General features: G+C 52.8%; 1 long non-coding RNA gene across 2 annotated transcripts; it reads right to left on the reverse strand.

Moving 5' to 3' along the window:
* Window positions 1-683: 683 nt before the first annotated feature.
* LOC137455802 (uncharacterized) lies at window positions 684-5,899 on the reverse strand. Of its 2 annotated transcripts, XR_010990923.1 has the most exons (4): window positions 5,819-5,899; window positions 4,433-4,803; window positions 3,731-3,832; window positions 684-1,501 (listed from the first exon to the last, which is right to left on the reverse strand). It is a non-coding gene; the product is annotated as an uncharacterized lncRNA (long non-coding RNA). The 2 variants fall into 2 exon arrangements; XR_010990922.1 differs by lacking the exon at window positions 5,819-5,899 and having other exon boundaries at window positions 4,433-5,505.
* Window positions 5,900-7,006: the final 1,107 nt, after the last annotated feature.

Below are 7,006 nucleotides of genomic sequence, written 5' to 3' on the forward strand. Positions count from 1 at the left end.
ACACAGTAATGGCCTCCTCCCGGTGCCCTCCCGGTCCCAACAGTTTCCCCCCACCAAAGGACTGGCAGAGAACTGGAAGCGACTGGGAAGCAGATCCGGGCTAGGGCGCAGGCGCCGGATCCATAGCGACGCTCGAGTCAAGCTCTCCGCTCTCCCCCTAAGAATTTTCGAGCATTCAGCGCAGTTAGGCTGCAGAAATTAGCTCCCCCGGGGCGGCACACGCCGCGGCACGGCTGCACTGCCGGCCAGTACACACCGGGTGGCAGCATTGAGCTCCCCCGGGGCGACACACGCCACGGCACGGCTGCACTGCCGGCCGTTACACACCGGGTGGCAGCACTGAGCACCTCCCTGGGCGTGGGCAGCAGCCGGGCCCCCACGTGGGTTTTATTTTCCAATGCTAAAAGCCTTTTAGAAGCAGAGAGGGCAGACAGGGGTCGTTTCCAAAGCTTTCTTACGCACCAGTCACTCCAAGCCCTCCCTCTCCAGCTGCAAACCAGAGGTTTGCCTCCGCCTCGCCTCACCCCAGTACTTACACTTTTAAAGATAGTGTGGTCCCCTCGGAGAATTTTCAGCACTTTAGGGGGGGGGCCCCCAGCCCTCGCTCACCTGCTCCTCTGCTGCAGCAGCCCCCTGCCCCACGTGGCAGAACCAGCCCACCCACAATCCCCCCACTCCCTTTGATTCACCCCCAAAAAGGCACAAAATAAAGCAAACTGCCCAGCCAGCACCTCCTGCCTTTCACAGCAAGGACTGAACATTGCAGCTTTGGCCAAGACTATCAGCCCAAAGGAAGGCCTGGCCCCTGAGGAACTAAATGCAAGTGAACTATCTGACACCACCACAGTCCTGTGAATGTTGCAAAGCAGTAGTGCATGCAGTATAATAATTCGAAAGTTAAGGGCTGCTCAAGCTTTACACAAAGTATCCTATTCAGTTTTGGGTTCCACTTAACACAAAGTAAAAGTATAAAAGGTCAGAGGGAAAGCCAACTCTACCTCTGAACTACAGCAAGAAATACTGGAATCAAGGGGCCCTTTCTTCTGCTACTAATAGATGAAGAGAACATGAAAACTGATGGGCTAAACCAACAGGGCAAGATTAGAATAACTAGTAGAGAGAACGGAAGATACAAAGCTTCAACTACATCTGTTTAGCAACGACTCCTACCAGATAACTTCCATGCCATAACTTTACTGAATTCAAACAAGCCAGCTGGCGAAGCGTCTCGCTTACAGGCGGCCGACGAGGACACGCGCAGAAGGAAGAGGCGAGGGAACAAGTCCTGAGCTTTGCTGCAGGCTGTCCTGCGGCTTCCCCTACCGACTCTTTCCCGTACACCACCGCAGAATGAGTTGGGTGAATTTTGTCTCAAACCCATTAAACCCTTTGGTGGTTTCAGCTTCCCGAGGATGTGTCGGCACAAGTCCTTGTCGGGGCACCGCAAACAGGGAGAGACAAAGCTCCGAGATCCAGGAAGAGGACAGCTGAGCAGACACTTCTAAAAGAGAGAAACTTCATCAGCTGAACCTCACACTTCTCCCAGCTTTGCAACAGCAAAGAACTTTGTGAACAACACAGTGGTGCTCCTAAGGAGGTCACCAGCTTGCAAGTTACAGGAGAAATAGAAACCTTTTTATTACAGAAGCACTGGCAAAAATTTACGGACAGGAACAGCAGACGAGGAAATTCTGCAATTGAGCTAACGATAGACATCAGGCCTAGGATCTGGCTACCCTGACAAAGGATGCCAACAGGACAGAGTGAGGCCTCAGCAGCACTCCCAAAAAGCCCCACAGAGAGCCACAGGCTCTGGCCCGTGCCCCACCTACGGGCCGGCCCTCCTGGCAGCAGCGCAACACCACCTCTTCAGGAGCCCAGGGACTGACCTCAGCCCCCTAAGGGCCAGGCAAGGTTGGTTCCTGTTAGCTGCCTAAAGCAGCCTCCCCAGCCCTGCTTACAGGGACCTTGGGCTGCTGCTGGGGACAGAAGGGGGAATGGAGGGCTCCACAACTCGTCACACAGACCCCGAGTACAGGGCTGTTAAGCTGACAGGGTGCCAAGGGAACAGGCTGCCATGAAGGCACAGACCCAGGCCCTGAACTACAGGGTGGGTCACCTTGCCGCAGCAACACGACCCAGCGGCTTCGCTGTGTCCGACGAATAAAAGGAGGAAGTTCCACAGGAACAGAAGGGAAAACCTTTTCACTGTGTGTGCCAGAGCCCATGAGCAGGCTGCCCAGAGAGTTAGTGGAGTCTCTGGAGACATTCAAAACCTGCCCCAGGTGATCCTGCACTGGCACAGGGGTTGGACCGGATGCTATTTTGGGGTCCCTTCCAACCCCTAACACTCAGTGATTCTGTGATTAGCTATGCTGGTGACAGAGTCTCACTGAGTGGTCTTTAAAATGTTTTTCTTTTCTTTCAGCCTAGGAGTTTCATATTTAAATAGACCTTCTGCTCTGTCTTCCCCCTTCCTTCTTCCATCTTGCGTCTAAAAACTAGGAGAGCTTGATGAGGTGTATCCTGGGCGTCCCAACGTAACACGTCTCAATTGCATACATGGATTTTGTAACCTTTTGCCCCATTGCTCGCACAGGGTGGATTAAGTTCATTACTTAGAGCTTGTCAGGACAGCTGTTGAAGTGTCCTGTGCAATGCAGGAGGAGTTGAATCCCATAGGAAACCACATTACTGTGCTTTGTCAGCCTGGTTATGGTCAGAAACCTCCTTCATTTTTTTTTCTCTTGAACAGATATATCACATGAGTCCCCAGAATTAATTTGCCTCTTCTCATAATTATTTCTTTAAAACTGTCTTAGAAGTGTCTCTGTCCTTCCCTCTCCCTCTCTCTAGATACTGGCCTCCTGAGCCCATGGCAGACTTGCACAGAGCTACTGCGAGCACCACTCTGCACGGCCTCTGGGGGGCTTTCAAGCACAGGCACCCCTGGAGAATCCAAACCTAACCTTGCAGCTGGCCTTAGAGCTCCTCTTTGGAAAACTGTCGCTGCCAGGGCCCACAAACCCAACATCCTCTGTCAGCAACCTGGATGTAAGAGCTGAAAAGTGTCAACAGAAATTGTACTTGGACACCTCAGGAAGATCCTTCAATGAAAGAGCTGGCTCCTCCTGAAGGGCAAGTATGAATGGAGCTTTCAAAGTACCACACTTCAGAGCCTCCTACTTGCTAGCACTAAGACAATTGTTCCTGTAGAACAACTGGCCACTCACTTCAACAAACCCCACAGAACTGGCTCCTATCAACTCTCCAGAAGACACTGCTGCACTAGCTTGGCTGCCTGACCGGCTCAGTTCAGGTGGCTTAGGATCTCACAGAGGGTACCACAAGAACTGAGGGGACTGCAGTCTTTGCAGCTTCAGCTTTCCTTCTCTGCTACTTCTTTTTTCAGATGGATTTTTTTTCAAAGGGACTGCTGGACAGCAGAACAGGATGGATGGCCAGGCCCCAAGAGCGGTGGGGAACAGAGTTAAACCCAGCCGGTGGCCGGCCGGGCACAAGTGGTGTTCCCCAGGACACCCCTTGTGAGAGAGTGAGTCCAGAGAAGGGCCACAAAGCTGGTGAGGGGTCTGGATAACAAGTCTTATGAGGAGTGGCTGAAGGAACTGGGACTGTTTAATCTGCAGAAGAGGAAGCTAAGGGAATTATGGTGTGGTCTGGCTTCAGCTCTCAACTAGTTCCACGTTGAACAAGGACAGCTTGTACTCACAGAAGGCACTGGCTGCTTGGGTTCAAGGTTCCTGTAGAGCTCAGGTCTCTGAGACTTCTGAACAGCTGTGCTTAGCCCAAAATCAGACAGTTTCACATCACCCTGGGAAAAAAAAAATCCAAGAAAAGAATTCAGAAAGATTGTGCTTGAGCAAAAGAAAAGGTTTAACCGCTGCACAGCCTCCTGAGCCCATGGCAGGCTTGCAGAGCTACTGTGAGCACCACTCTGCGCGGCCTCTGGGGGGTTTCAAGCACAGGCACTCCAGGAGACTGCAGGCACTCCATAGAGACTCCAAAACCTCACTGAGAACCCCCCAACTCCTTCAGGACCCCCACAGATTCCCCAACTTAGATGCCCACAAAACCCCTTTGGAGGCACCCAAACCCCCCATCTGATACGCCCAGCTCCGTTTTAGGTACCCCCAGACGCTTCTAATGTCCCCAGACCCGCTGGTGGACCAGCCCAGAACCCCCTGACACTATCCCAGACCCTTTCAGGGGGCTCCACACCCCTTCTAGATGCCCACAAAACCCCTTCACACGCCAAAAGAAACCTTTACCTGCCTCCAAACCCCATTTGGGGCCCACTCAGACCCCTTAGCAGCGGGTGGCAGCAACCAAGTCTGTTGCTCTCACCAATTAAACCCTTTGGTGCTCTCAGCTCTCTGACCCTGTGTCAGTGCAAGTCCTTGTCAGCCGGTACCTTTGTCCTGATCCAGGCGGAGAGAGAACTGCCAGGAACACAGCTTCGCCGCTCCGCTTGCGGCACGCCTGCTGCCGAGGGCAGCCTCGTCCGCAGCCTGCCCGAGAGGAACACGGCCCCCGGGGCCGGGGGACAAACAAAAGCCTTCCACAAAGGAAACAAGGGAAGTCTCTTGGCCACTCTTCACGTGCCGAGTGCGATTGTCATGTGGAACACACCGCGGCATCTGGAATGAGTTTAAGTCCAGGTCTATGGCAGCACAGAGGTTCCTGGAATATCCCGGTACATCGATCCACAGGAGGTTGTCTTTCGGTCCCCAGTCTGATGCTTTGCAGCACAGCCATCACATCATTTCTCTCGAGTGCTTTGAACTGACAATTCATACAGGAGAATAAACCCAAACAGGAGTAAGCAGGTTGGAAAAGAACTTTGATCATCACCGGGCCCAGCAAGAGGACACAGTCTCAGGCTGCACCAGGGGAGGTTTAGGCTAGAGGTTAGGAAGAGGTTCTGCACAGAGAGAGTGATGGCCCATTGGAATGGGCTGCCCAGGGAGGTGGTGGAGTCACCATCTTTGGAGGTGTTCAGGAGGAGACTGGATAGGGTGCTTGGTTGCATGGTTTAGTTGATTAGGTGGTGTTGGATGATAGGTTGGACACGATGATCTTGAAGGTCTCTTCCAACTCGGTCTGGTCTATTCTTTTCTATTCCGTTCCATTCCATACCATTCCATTCCAACACCATCTAATCAACTAAACCATGGCACTGAGTGCCTCATCCAGTCTCTTTCTAAACACTCCCAGTGATGGTGACTCCCTGGGCACCACCTCACTGAGCAGCACATTCCAAAGGCCAATCTCTCTTTCAACCTGCTCTATTCTATTCTATGAAGACCTTCTTCCTAACATCCAGCCTAAACCTCCCCTGGCACAGCTTGAGACTGTGTCCTCTTGCTCTGGTGCTGCTTGCCTGGGAGAAGAGACCAACCCCCACCCGGCTACAACCAGAACTGAGGGGACTGCAGTCTTTGCAGCTTCAGCTTTCCTTCTCTGCTACTTCTTTTTTCAGATGGATTTTTTTTCAAAGGGACTGCTGGACAGCAGAACAGGATGGATGGCCAGGCCCCAAGAGCGGTGGGGAACAGAGTTAAACCCAGCCGGTGGCCGGCCGGGCACAAGTGGTGTTCCCCAGGACACCCCTTGTGAGAGAGTGAGTCCAGAGAAGGGCCACAAAGCTGGTGAGGGGTCTGGATAACAAGCCTTAGGAGGAGTGGCTGAAGGAACTGGGACTGTTTAATCTGCAGAAGAGGAAGCTGAGGGAATTACGGTGTGGTCTGGCTTCAGCTCTCAACTACTTCCACGTTGAGCAAGGACAGCTTGTACTCACAGAAGGCACTGGCTGCTTGGGTTCAAGGTTCCTGCAGAGCTCAGGCTATCTCTCTTCATTAGTGAGGTCGTCCTGTCACCTAGGCAGAGAGAAGAAAATGCAGCTATGAAATTAGACCACTGGAATCGTGAGAGTCGTTCTGTGTGCGACTCCAGGAGAATCCAAACCTAACCTTGGAGCTGCCCTGAAGAGCTCCTCTTTGGAAAGCTCTCGCTGCCGGGCCCCACAAACCCCACACCCTCTGTCAGCAAACCGGATGTACGAGCTGAAGAGTGTCGACAGAAACTGTACATGGACAGCTCAGGAAGATCCTGCCAGTCCCAGCACACCAGACCTGGAATGATCAAAGAAAGTCCGTTAACATCTCTCTGTGTGTCTGCTCATAGCTTGACGAGAACCCCCCAACTCCTTCAGGACCCCCACAGATTCCCCAACTTAGATGCCCACAAAACCCCTTTGGAGGCACCCAAACCCCCCATCTCATACGCCCAGCTCCATTTTAGGTACCCCCAGACGCTTCTAATGTCCCCAGACCCGCTGGTAGACCAGCCCAGAACCCCCTGACACTATCCCAGACCCTTTCAGGGGGCTCCACACCCCTTCTAGATGCCCACAAAACCCCTTCACACGCCAAAAGAAACCTCTACCTGCCTCCAAACCCCATTTGGGGGCCACTCAGACCCCTTAGCAGCGGGTGGCAGCAACCAAGTCTGTTGCTCTCACCAATGAAACCTGGATGTTAGGAAGAAGGTCTTCATAGAATAGAATAGAGCAGGTTGAAAGAGAGATTGGCCTTTGGAATGTGCTGCCCAGGGAGGTGGTGGAGTCACCATCACTGGGAGTGTTTAGAAAGAGACTGGATGAGGCACTCAGTGCCATGGTTTAGTTGATTGGAATGGGATGGAATGGACCAGGTTGGAAGAGACCTTCAAGATCATCGTGTCCAAGCTATCATCCAACACCACCTAATCAACTAAACCATGCAACCAAGCACCCTATCCAGTCTCCTCCTGAACACCTCCAAAGATGGTGACTCCACCACCTCCCTGGGCAGCCCATTCCAATGGGCAATCACTCTCTCTGTGCAGAACCTCTTCCTAACCTCTAGCCTAAACCTCCCCTGGCACAGCTTGAGACTGTGTCCTCTTGTTCTGGTGCTGCTTGCCTGGAAGAAGAGACCAACCCCCA

The sequence above is a fragment of the Melanerpes formicivorus genome, unplaced genomic scaffold (genome assembly GCF_026170545.1).
Source record: "Melanerpes formicivorus ecotype bairdi unplaced genomic scaffold, bMelFor1.0.p_v2 SCAF_111, whole genome shotgun sequence".
NCBI classification, from domain to species: Eukaryota; Metazoa; Chordata; class Aves; order Piciformes; family Picidae; genus Melanerpes; species Melanerpes formicivorus.